The sequence below is a fragment of the Podarcis gaigeae genome (genome assembly GCF_964106915.1).
Source record: "Podarcis gaigeae genome assembly, chromosome: 4".
Classification (NCBI taxonomy): Eukaryota; Metazoa; Chordata; class Lepidosauria; order Squamata; family Lacertidae; genus Podarcis; species Podarcis gaigeae.
Window position 1 is genome coordinate 59,008,645 of NC_139677.1, and position 13,799 is coordinate 59,022,443.

General features: G+C 37.6%; 1 protein-coding gene across 3 annotated transcripts in view; it reads right to left on the bottom strand.

Annotated features, from left to right (window-relative positions):
• The window catches only part of NCAM2 (neural cell adhesion molecule 2), a 201,140-nt gene that overhangs the window by 158,853 nt on the left and 28,488 nt on the right, over positions 1-13,799 (bottom strand). The window lies entirely within an intron of this gene.

Genomic DNA, 13,799 nt, shown 5'->3' on the forward strand with positions numbered 1-13,799 from the left:
GGGTTCGTACTTCTTTAACCAATATGCTGATCCTAAACACTTATCTAGTGTGTCCACTGTGACAACAGGCCAGAACCTGATGGGGCAACATAAATGTGCCTGGCACTTTTCTGACTTCTAAAGTTGGACTTCTGTACCACTGAAGTTGCATTGTGATTTTTTCCATGCCATGTTTTATGTTATGTTTTATTTTGTGCTATGTTGAACTGTATACTGCTTAGATATTTTAATGTTTAGTAGTCTAGGTTTTAACATTAATAATAATAATATAAATCAGAAAGGGTGACCCAGTTTTAAATACCAGTTGAAAAAAGGCAGATACTTCATATAGAGCCAGTTTTCCACTCTATTCTATGAGATTCCAAAATGTACAGTCTCTTCAGGTCTAAATTGGGGTGTGTGTGATGTAGTGTGAGGACTACCACCTTCCACTGTTCAATTTCTATACCAGCTTGGTATTGGGATTTCTCAGCAATGTCAAGCCCACATAATGATGTATAATTGCTTTCTTGGTTTTGTTACACAGAATTTTGCCTACAGGGACACAGCTTATTTCATTTTGTTCACCAGACCAAATGCTTCAAATTACAATATGAGTTAGGGTGAAATGGAGTGATTTATCCAAGTCATAATTCCATTAAGCTCCTTTTGTATAAACCCAAACACCTATATTTAACTTGCATTAGTAATGTGAATTTTCTTGTTGCAAAATTAGACACTGAAACATGAGAAAACTTCCCACAATAATATTATCATTAAACAATATCTCTTCTGCTTTCTACAGATAAGAAATGACACATTACTGGTAGCACAAAATATTTCTCTCTTTTTAGCCTTAAAGGGGTAGGGTGAATAATAGAAGTAAGACATAGAGGCCACCAAACATGCACACAGGTCAACTATACACACACTAGAAAATTGAACAGTGGGACTTGTGTCTGACTCAGGACATGCTCATAATTGTTCCTATAGTCTAATTTCTGGATGGCTGAATCCTATACAGGGGTATTGTAAATGCCCACCTTCAATTTCTCTATTCTCTGCTTTCACGCTTTCTTTCTCCCTCGTTCTTTTTTTTTCATGCCCTGATTTAAATTCTTAGACTAGACAAGAAATATTGGAGGTCTTCACACCTAATATAATGGCAAAATTAACCTGCTTATATATCTGGACCATTTATAATCCCAACTTCAACCCAATTCAATTACTAACAACAGCTAGAATGCATACTTGGAAATCAAGGTTCAGTTCCATATGCTACTTTCCTTAGAGAAATCTGAATTTCATAATTTAATGTAATCCAAGATGATACTTGAAAGTCAATAAAAATCTAAGGAGCTGAATTTTATTGAAGCGTCCTTATACTGGAATTTATGCTGGACAAGGAATTTAGTCCAACAAGGATATTAAATTTCATAAACCACGCTATATCACCAAGTATTATCTTTGTCTTTGTGATGATTTATTCTCTGAAGAAACAACCTGAAGCAAAATAACACAGATTATGCTGACAAGATGTGTGTACAGTATAGAGAAAAAGGTTTGAGATACATCTTAGGAAATTAATATAAAGTTTACAGTTTATGTTTTCCAAATACATGTTAATTACCATTTCACTATCATTAAAGTTTTTTTTATTAATCCCCAGCTGAATAAAGAAACTAAATAAAGGAAGGACAAACACCATAAAATACTGGTTTGTATGCAAAGGTGTCCTGCTGATGGAAGGATCTTTGATTTAGTAGAGGCTACCATTAGTGGAACAGGAAAAGAGGTGATTTTATTTGGTTCTCCATACTGTCTGCAGCCCCCGCCCCTCACACTGCCACCTTCAATACTGGGTGGCAGAGGCAGCTGCCAGGTAACACATTAATGGCTTCCGTTTATGGGAAGATGCCTTTTTATTTCTAGTAATGCCAGAGAATTTATCTGTGGAGATTTGGCCCTAAATGCAGGCAGGCAGATTTGCCAATGTCTAGGTTTTACCTGCCTGCATTTGTTTTCGCGACTGGTGAGAGTTTTCTTTCTACCAAAACATTTACTATCAATTCTTCATTCCATGTGTGGGGCAAACAAATATCAATAAATCAATAGATTAGAAAATGAGTTCATAATGGTCAATGTCAATGTGAAGCTTTCATACGATACTATGGGCACCAGGCATATTGTAATATTTTTAACTCAGGAATACAGAGTCTTTTTCAGTAACAGAAAAAAAATATTAATTTAGGGCAATCTCAACAACCGTATTCTACTGAACCTCCAGAATTCTAGAAGAGACAAATGGGGGGGAAAAACAAGCAGAAACTCCCCCTTGCGGCTGCTGGCACACATTACAGCACTTGCAGTTTTACGTTTGAGTGTTTTGAACTCCAAAAAGAATACAAAATAATGTCTGACCTGGAATGCAAACACAATTTCCCAATGACAATTTGCATAAGTGCTACCACTTATTTCAACCACTTCCTTCATGCAAATTGCTGCTGAGAAATAGCACCTGGATTCAGAGAGGCTTAAGGTCATACATTGCTTCTTGAACACAGCAGCGTGGTGCAAGGCTGCCTGGCATGGCTGAACAGAAAAACAGATGCTTAATGTTGATTTTGTCTGAGTTTTAGGCCCATTAGGAAACGATAACTTCTACTAAGACATTGACTAACATTTTTTTTCCTGTGACGATAGACTGCTCTGCCTCCTTTCTTTTAGCAAATGTTTTGTGCCACTGGGGAAGTGGTAATTCTGTATTGATTTGTTTTGGATGTTTGTACGGGATGCCAATAAAAGGTTTGATGATGATGATGACTAACATTTTTGTAACCTCCCATTTTCATACATTATATCCCAGAGCACAGATTTCCCCAAAGTCACAAACAATGCTGTGAGAATGTATTGACGTGCTATCGGAAGGCTCAGAACCATTGATTATGGGCTGGAGAGAGACTAATAGTCATGCACAGCTCCATGTTCCTGCCTAACAATTACTATTCCTTGCAGCCCTGCTTCTACAACCCTTTTATGTAACCTTATCTCCAAATGCCCTGCCATCCATTTCCCCTGCTCTTTTTATCTTCTGTCATTCTAATCCTTGAACACATACAAATATGAAGCTCAACTGTTCTAAATTTCTGAACTTGTAATGGAGAAAGAATATATTTGCAAAGTGAGTAACACCATGCAAATATACTTGATATACATAATTCATTCTAAAACACAATACTTTGAGCTTCCTTGGAATAAATTTGGATTCCTTTGGTACATAGTGCAGCCAGCCCTCGTTATGACACAAGCATATCTGAATAGCTGTATTGTTTTTGTCATGCTGATCAGCTTGTTTCCATTTTGCACGCAGTGAAACTTAGTGTCTAATAATTGTGCTGCATTATAAATGATGGCAGATAGTCACAAACATCAAACTTGCTCTCCAAGGGGATTTATCAATATGTGATTTAAATGTAAATTGGTAAGCATCTTTAGTCAATTCTGACAAGAAAAATAAAGCCTCTGGAAAAAAATATTTTCTAGCAGAGTGTGCTACAATAAAAGCAACAGTATAAAATGCTTTTTTTAAAAAAATGTATACATTATATCACACTCAAGTTTTTTGAAATTCAGTCTACCATGATTTATCATATCCATACAAAAGAAAGGAGGGTTGCTATTCATGTGAAAAGTGATAAGTGAGAAAACATGGATCTGAATGTTTTGATCAATTGGTTATGGTGAAAGTTGTGAATGAGGTAAGAAATATTCATCACATTTCAACTGCTTCACATTACCAAAATTGTATGTGTGTGTGTAAATATTTTATAGCATCTCCTTTATTTCAAGAACAGTAATGAAAATCACTCTAAGAAGCTGTGTAACAAAAGAATGGTTGGCAATAGCAGAGTGTGGTGGAATAATAATAATAATAATAATAATAATAATAATAATAATAATAATAATAATTTGTTGTTTATACCCCACATGGAGTTAGAGATAGCAACAGGTGACAATTAGAAGAGGTTTGGAGAGAAAGAGAGAAAGAGAAAGAGAAAGAGAGAGAAGTAGGAGTAGTTGGAGAGAAATGAATTTGAGAATGAGGGCTCCAATAAAAGGTATGGTGTTTGTATAATATAACAAGGGGATCAGGTATGGATATGGATATCTGGTTAGGATATGGGCAGAACAATACAGTGAGGGTGGGAAAGGGAAAATCTGTGGCAGTAAAGCTGCTAAATCCCAAACCCAGACAGTCTTGCATAGACCAGAACAGGGAAGAATCATAGTACTGCAGAGTTGTAAAGAACCACAAGGCTCATCTACTCCAACTGCAGCTGTCCCATATGGGGATCAAAGCTGCAACCTTGGTGTTATCATTACCATGCTCTAACCAACGTAGCTATCCAGAAGGTGATGGAATGGCTGGAAAGAAAAATTATGCTAGCCTCAGAGCATACTTTCCCCCTATCCACAGGGCTGTAGTGGGGGATGGGGATAGGAGTTTTAAGGGAATGGCCAGACTTCGCATTTACTAGATCCAAAACCTCTTCCAATCTGTCACTGACACTCCTTCCTTTTGTTCTTTCCCCCCATTAGAATAGTTCGAAAGCTTTGGGGTGAAGGGCAGCTATAAACCCCCCAAATAACAATGAAGTAAATCAATCATATACTGAAGCAAGACTTAATTGTAATATAATCTTAATAAAACGTGTGGGTTTCCCCACCTATAATTATTTTTTTAAAAGAAAGAGTTAATCTAGCAAAGGAGACTTCTTTCTGAATAAACTTCATGGATTCTTCCAAAATGAAGGCCCGTTTCCACACCTTTCCCCAAACATAGTGAATCAATCATCTGTTAGCTGAAGGATGTATGCAGGTATCACACAATAATGTGAAACCCAGTAGGTCCTAGGAACAAATAAACAATTGGGCTCTAGAGAAAAGAGAGGTTTTTTTAAAAGAAAGCAAGAAAGAAAAACAAAACAAAACACAATTTTCTCATATCTGCTGTATAGTGAGAAGTTATTATTACCACTCTGGTTTAACCTATAAAGTGACACAATCCAATTTAGAAAGGAAAACAAACAAATCCTTTATGAAAATGCCAAATCACATCAGAGTGACACTTGATTTCATTCTGCTCACTGAAGTATTTGATGATGGAGAACAGCTAATGTGCCACCAAATCCCATGGGGACTGAAGCTACAGAAATGTAATCTTCTCATGTCTGCACTGTAATGCCTTTTACATGAATAAATAGAGTATGAGATTGCCTTTGCAAACTTTTCTTTCGAAGTCATTACTGGGAAAAGCACTACAATATTATGACTCTTAAGTGTACTGAGATAAATAACAGCTTCCATTCAAAGTAGGCATAGGAATGCTTTTGTTGGACCCATTGTCTGAAAAATATGCAATTTCAGTTACACAGAAATCTTTTCTTTCTTTTAGGCAGAGTGAGAAATTAGACAATTTTCAGCTATTTTCCTAGTGCAGTTACTTATGCCTGTAAATATATTTGTTCTTTTCTGGTAGACCACCCAATGCTGTCAGTAAACTTTTGATGAAGCTAAAGAAATAGTTGTACTTTAAACCGTATCACATTGCTAGAATTTGAGAATGAAAGAAGGCTGCAATTCTATACCTGATTATATAGGAACAAGCTCTGCTGTACTCAGGAGAACTTGTCCCTGAGCACAGGACTGCATAGTAAGGATTTTTCTTGGTGTTGTTTGTTTTGCACTCAGATTAGCAGGACATTTATGGGTAGCTGACAATAAATTGAGAAGGGGGGATATCTGAGAAGGCAGAAGCAGACTAGGAAATTAATGTTAAACTGTGAGACAGACAGATCATCAATGCAATAAGGTATAATTGTGGAGAGTATACAGCAATGGATCTTGGATGGTAGGCAAAGGTGAGAAAAAGCTGGAACGCATTTGCCTACAATAATCATTCAGTACTGATTGGAAACTGAAGCTTATTTTCTGAAGCAAAATCCAATTAACTGCAAGCTTGTGGTAGTAGGTCTTCTGTTGTATCAATTGTGTAGCACTTAGTGGTTGATGGACACAGAAATAAACATTCATCTTTGCATGGAGTAAAAAATGTCAAAAATGCCTTCAAAAGCTAATGTATGGAGCTGCAAGACTGGAAACTTTACTAATTCAATTCAGTTGATGCAATAAATTTAATTTCCTAGGTAATGACATTATATTTGCACTAAACATTCAGTGCTCTCCCTTATATTTCCTGTTTTTATTTCCAATTAAAGGCAGTTGGTGTATTTTAAGGAATATTAATAAATCTGAATAAGAATCACTGCTTGTTTACAATCTAAACCATATTCAGTATAGAAATATACAGCATTTTAACCTAATGGACATTTCATTCTAAGTACTACAACTTAATTCAACAGCACAATTTAGCTTATTTATGGGCATGCACTGGTGAGGTCTCATTAAGTTCAACAACAATTGTCTTATGTAACCAATATTTAACCAATTCAAATTTAACCAATTTCATCAAAATAGAGTTATACTGTTACACTGGATATAAAGATTTCAGTTTCATTTATTTATTTGAACAGAAAAAAGGCTCCCAGAGGCTTTAAAAATGTCAATAATAAGACATTTCCTTTTATTACAGTTAAAATCTAAAAGTCGTAACACAAAAGGAATAGGCACTACAACACAGAAGGAAAAAGGCAACCTGGGAAGCTAATCTTTGGTCACAAAGTGCTTGTAGCAAAGAACAGTTTTGGAAAACATTTCAGGAAGATCCATAGAGATGAGTCAGGCATTCTGCTGCTAATTTCAGATGTGTGTTAAATACCATTTTATGTTGACAGGTCTATATAATTGCCTACATTCACCACCTCCCTTCAAAATATGCAAGTCATGTTTATGATTATTTTGATTTTTTAAAACATATATTATGTTTTGCTGTATTTGTACATGTTGCTATATACCTCCTTGTTATGTTATATGAGTGGGCACTTTAGAAATATTCTTATAAACAAATAAATAAATGTTGCTGACTTTTAGCTGAGCTGATAGAGTGGTCCTGCTTCTGTTCACTTTGCTACACTTTATTATAATAGCAACTGTCTGATGACAGTTATTTGAGTTGGTGGGGAATGGCCATATATAATACAATAGAGTGGAGCCAGACTTCCTATGCATGGGTTTTGCACTTTCCTACCCCATCCTGTGTTCCCTGAAAAGCTGCTCCAAAGTTGGGGGTTCCCTCTGGGAGGAGAGTTTGTGGGTGAAAAGGAACTGGCAAAACATATCTTCCCTTCCTCCTCCATCACGACCCGTTCAACCCTGGTGCTAGCCAGCAGGGCACATTTGTAGCCTGCCAACTGATTAGGCACACTCCCCTGGGATTCTCTGCATCCTCACACATGCATTGTGTGGCTCAGGAGGCTGGGTGATGTCAAAGCCCTATTTAATCGCTAGTCAGCCTTCCTCTGCCCTCTTACCCCCAGTACCTGCTCTTCCTCCCTGTCTCAGTGTGACTTGCTGGTTGCTTAGAGCAGTGGTTTTCAACCAGTGTGCTGTGGCACCCTGGGGTGCCTTGAATGATGATCAGGGGTTCCAAAGGCAACAATGGCCTCTGTTCCTCTTTCCTTCCTTCCCTCCCTTCCTCTGATACCCTCTTGCGGCTCTGCATCCCAAAGGCCTGCACAGCTGTTTGTTGCATTAGCCTTGGCTACAAGCTTCCCAGGTGAATGGTGCCTCTGGATCTGGCCAGGGGGTGCTTCCCAGGCCCCTGTGGGGCAGTGTGAGGAGGCACCTCTCTTTGGGGCATGGGGGCAACTGAGAGACCAGGGGCAGCAGCTGCGGCGACCCAGATGACTCCCCAAGGAGAGGGGAGAGGAGAGGAGAGGAAGCTGAGGGAACACTCCACAAGGGACCGTGTTCGAAAAGGGGTGAGAGACTGCTAGTTCTGCAGGCAAGGGGTGACAGAGCTGGGTTTCTGAGTCCTCCAGGGGTGCCGTAGAAAGTTGGTCAAGGGAGCCGTGGACCTAAAAAGGTTGAAAACCTCTGGCTTAGGGGACAAGCAGGCATTTTGGGGTAATCTACCTTGTTTGGGGGTTTTCTCCATCTACTCTGTACTGAATAGATGGGCGGTGTCACTGGATGGTCTGCTTTTGTTGTTAACTATGTCAATCTGGTCTTTAATTCATACACTTTTCATGGAAGGGGAATAGTTGCGTTTCAGCCTTGTGGTCCTAGTTCAGTTCAGCCTCTGCATCTTTCTCATTATTTAGCCATCAAATCCGCTGGATAGAAGTCTGTTCCACAAATGGAAGAAGCTATTACCATTTATGGAAGAGCATGCCTAGATTCAGCCCAATAATTTTAGCAAACACAGGATGGAGTCAGGTTATCTACAGCCAATTATTACCGTTAAAAGGCTGGCAAGAATTCAGTCTTGGTTATTTGCTTCAATACTTCATACTGAATATATACTAGTAATGAACTTATTAGAAGATTTACACATTCATAGTATGTTTAAAATAACAATTCTAAATTTCTTTATTGATTAAGTGTGTATTTCAAAACACATTCTAGCAAAGCACCAATGAGTGTTGTTTTTCTGTCTGGGATTCTTGCAAAGTTATCTTGTGAATCACACAAGAGACACTCTCTTTAACAGACAAGCACAATTTCAGGCATGCTAATTTTATTTTAGATTTCACAACTAGAGTATTTCAAGATAGGAAAAGGAAGCATTGCAATGTCATAATGAAACATAAAACAGCAGGGAGAAAACTACTTTTTGACTTATTCAGTAATTCCCTCTTCATGAAGAAATGAAAAATTCATAAAAAATGACTATTTTGCAGGCTCATATTCTTTCCTAAACTAGTCTGACTGGTTCACCGAAAGGATAGCTTGGGTAGGGAGAAGGGAAAAATAAAACGTTGCATTATTCTTATGTAATATCCCAAAGTAGGAAACTGATGCATATAACTTCATCTGATACATATCACACCAAACAGGAGGCAGGTAAGTTCTTATTAATTATATATTATAATGTGACAAGAAGCATGAGAACAGGAATGACAAGTAATTGATTTCTCTCCCTCCTATACAAAAAAAATGTTAAAACACAAGCTACAGTTGGACCTAGAGAAATCTATTCTTGGACTAGGAGAAACCACAAGTATTATCCATGCCTGGTATGGATGTTTGCCAAGCAGAACAGAATTAACAGCCCAAATATAAGGAAACCAAAGTAGACGTCTGCATAACCCAGCCTTCCTAAAACTAGCACTATCAATGTTTTTGACTACATCTCCAATCACCCTGACCATGCTGGCTGAGACTGTTGGGAGTCGGGGTCCAACAACATCTGGAAAACCAAAGGTTCCATATCCCTACTTTTGAAAGTTCTCTGACCTTGGATATTCTTTGTAAGTCCAGATAGGTTTGTTTTGCGGCATTGATGACCACACACTTGAGGTTTTAGACAATTTTGTCTACCTGGGCTCCACCACATACAGTGACCTCTCTACTGATACTCAGCTGGACTAACATATCAGCAAGACAGCTATAGCAGCATCTCAGCTCTCCAAAAAGGTATGGGAGAATGTGATGCTAACATCCAATCACTTGCAGATGACTGCAGTGTCTGCAGACAGTCAGGTCATGCATCCATAGCAGTGACCAGAGGAGGAATGACCGCTGGGAGGAGTGCAGAGAGAAGAAACGCCATTGTGCAACTGCAGTAGCACAACTAAATGCCTTCATCTGTCCCAGCTGCAACAAAACATCTATCTCCTATATTGGTCTCTACAGCCACAGCAGGCACTGTAACGTTTCAACCCATCAATTAACTGCTCAAATTCCTACTAACTTCTAAAATTTCCCTCAGGTCTCCAGCCTTATATTTGATGTAGTGGAAATGTAATTTTAAAATAATCTTATACAAATATTTTGCATAACCTCCTGATGTTTATGTCATAAAAATATATTTGCTCATCTCAGGTATGTTCTCGTGTGGGTAAGAAGCAAGGAGCAATAATACTAAAAAATAACAATTTTATAAATTTGGATGGCATTATTTTTGTGCAATGGTACTGTATTTTAATGATAAATTATTTAAAAGAAATCATTCCCAATTTGTTACATTTTTCTCCTATGTCTTACAATATAAGACATAGTGTGGGTGTGGAACAATATAAAAGGTCAAAGGTCAAATCTTATGGAGCCAAGCATAGAGATAATGGTCTTGTTTGCTCCTTCCTGATAGTTTTGCTCCTACACTTTAAAAAAAAAATGTAGGTCAGTGGGTTCAGGTGGCAAACTATTGTACAGTAACATCTTGTTATGTAGAGTAGCAGCTTCAGAAGCAATTTAACTTTACTAATATGTGCCACTGGTTCATGTTGATTTGCCCCTTTAGGGAGAGCTACTGAAACGTCAAATGAGTAATCATAAATACCTGTATGAAGGATCATTTTTGAAATTAGATTTAGATATATGATAAATACACACACACACACACATACACACACACACACACACGTGGTTTGATTGATGACAGACTCATAGATTCAGGCAGAAGAGGTCAAGCTTAAACAACCTCTTATAAAAATTACTCCTGTGATTTTTTTAAAAAGGGAAATTCAGTAACTATAGTATATTTCAGTTTTCAGAGAAATATTGACACCAAAGATTAATGGCCAAATTAAGCAACCACAGTGCAGAAAGCAAAGCAAGGTTCTGAATATAAAAGCATAAGTTGCAAATACACATCTGAAGAGGGTGATATAAAGTGAATTTCTGATGTTGAGAAGCAGTAATACCCTTCGTCTACAGTAGTTCCATTAGGGCACAGGTGGCAATGACAGAAAATGGTGAAGAAGTAGCAGACGAAGAAAGGGCAGCTACCTTTGGCTCTAATTTCACCCCTTTTGCACCCTTTTCCTCTGGCCCCGTTGCCCATTCGTATGCAGCATCCGACAGATTACCCATGAGAGAATAAAAACGTTTCCTGCCCCTGTCCTAGGATCTGGACCAGGCAACTCTTATCAGAGATAAAGATGTCCCATGTGTGCTAGACTGTTTCTGTACACACCACTATGAGGTTAACAGACTAAAGTTTTGAAACTTTCTCTCAGTATGAAGGAGAGAAACAGGATTGTTGCTTTTTCTTGCTGGATGTGTGGAGGCCTGTTGGTAAAAACTGATACAGTAGTCATCTACCATCATATGTACTGTTCCTGAATGGTGGGAAGCACAACATTTGGAGTACATGAAACTGAAACGTGTAATATCTAATCTATAACCCCTTTCAATGAAACAGAATTTTAATAACAATTTAGACCTCATGCCATGCAGATCTTTCATGCACAGCCTTAAATCACATCACAATACTTAAGTGTTCTCAGCTTTGTAGCCTGTTAATTTTTTAAAAAGGTGACGTGTATAGCTTTCAAGGGAAAAGCATAAGTAAATGTTTATAGCTTATACTGAATAATCTACTTCTATTTATAAGCTTACAAGAATTCAAGTGCTTATTCTGTTTTTTAGACACTGAAGAAGTAAGACTTGGGTATACTTATTCCTACTTTATATTCCAAAGCAATAATACCTAAATTCAGAGACATTTCTTATTTCCTCGAGCAAATGAATGCTCAAAATCAAATAGAATTGGATAACTGAGACTTGAACTTGGCACTCGGCACAGTATGGACAACCTAGTGCATGGCTATAGTTCTCCCTCGTTAAAGCATACCCTCTTTTATTTATTAAGCTTAAGACACTAAGGAGTGTTCAGGTACAAATACAAAAAGTATTCGTAAGTCATGGCTTTGCCTTGATTAATGGCAATTGGCAACCTGGAGAAAGCACACAAGAAACACTAAAGTTGAGGGGCTGTAGATGTTAATCACTTGACTTATGAGCCCTCTTCAACTTTCAAGTCAGGATCAGAGCCACAGCAACAAGTGAATGGGGCTGACTGCCCTGGGGATAAGATGCCAGATCCTCTGCAGTCCCTACTCACCCAGGGAAGTTTTAGGACACACATGCAATTTCACATTCCATTTTGCATTTCTTCCAAGGGTCTGCAATTCATTCTACTCTGTGGCATTCCCTGCTTCCTGCACCATTTAACATTTACTTATCAGGGTTGTGGCACTACACCATCCATTTTTAATAGTTTTACTGTGGTTGCATTCTTGTTGACTAAGGCATTTTCTGGCAAATGGAAGGATTTTAAAATGTTTTAAAGAAAACAAAATAGAAGTATTTAATGGACGCAACACATAGTGCTCTTCCCCACATCCAGTATTCTGTGTGCTGCATATCTAATGTTAGCTCCTGTTAAAGAAGACACTGCCTCTTATCTTAACTTGCCATTTTCCCAGTGATCTTAAGTAAGAGTTTTACTTCAATTTGTGTGATATTGTGTGATACAGCTTCTCCTGTGGAAACATTTAACATGTATTAGTTTTTCACTACAGAGCTTTCAGTACTTCATGGTGCCATGGAATATAAATTCACTTATTCCTTCAGTTAAGCTGGCCTCAATAAGGCCATAAATTGGTTAAGACTTATTCATTATAACCTTACTTTTATTACATCAATCAAATGGATTTCAGGAACTGTTAATTTTATACAGCCATGTCTTACATTTTCCCCACAAAGACACCCTTGGAACTTCAAATCATGTTTGTGGCCCCACTCCAATCAATCAATCAATCAATCAATCAATCAATCAAATCACTTGTATATTTCTGTGAAGACATCTGCCAGTGAAGAAGCTGGTCAGGTTTTTGCATAAATCATCCCAGGGGTGTTGCTAGAATTGGTCCTGGATAATTTCCCAAGTGCCCAAAAATGTTTCTGAGTGGGTTATAAATTGAGGATAAATGGAATTGGGTAGCAATCTGGCTTGTTAAGAAGTATATTTATTTGGAGAAATAAAATTATTTAAGATTGTTTTATCTAGAGATGACTGCAGGCAATTCAGGGATAATTCAATTTTTGTTTGAAATCCCAAACAAAATCCTTACTTCCAAGTTCCCTTAAAATGTTACTTGTGTTTAAGATAGGTCTTTTCACATTATCACTAATTTACTATTCTAAAGATGTGTGAGGATAGTAATGTGCACTTTGAATTAGGACTCAGAAATGGGTTTTTTATTTATCCGCTGTATAAACCTATATTCCAAGAAGTTACACCTGTACATCATTTTTTTAGAGAATGAAGAAGGTCACTAATCTCTACACCATCATAACTGAAAATGAAACTAGACTAACAGAAGTCCTTTCCTTGTGTTACTCATGAGTTGGCAATTACAGATGATCCAACCTATGAGCAATGCTATTAAAATATGCAGACCATGAACTATCTGTATTGTTTTACCCTATTACTAAGACCTGAGGCTACACTATAGATACTAGGGATGGGATGTCATACAAGTTTTGTCTTCTCTCTCAATCCCTTTCCCCTCCACTACATACATGTATACAGGAAAAAACCTGCCTGGCCAGAGGCTGAACACAGGAAAAATATGACAAAACCATGTCAGTGGATTCACACTATTATATATAAAAAAGCTTTTTCTTGGGAGAGAAATTTTTATATTTCAGTTTCACTTGAATGAATGCATTGAAGAGGTGAGTTGGGAGGTAGGAAAATTGTATGTTTGTATGGCATTGTCCCAATAGTGGAAGAAATGATTTGCTCTTCTTCGTATTAGATTGAATTGTGTTTATAAGGTGTAGTGAAACTGCAGTTTTGTTAGGCTGTTTCTTGATTTAAAATGGTGGAGTGAAGGAAAAGCATCCTC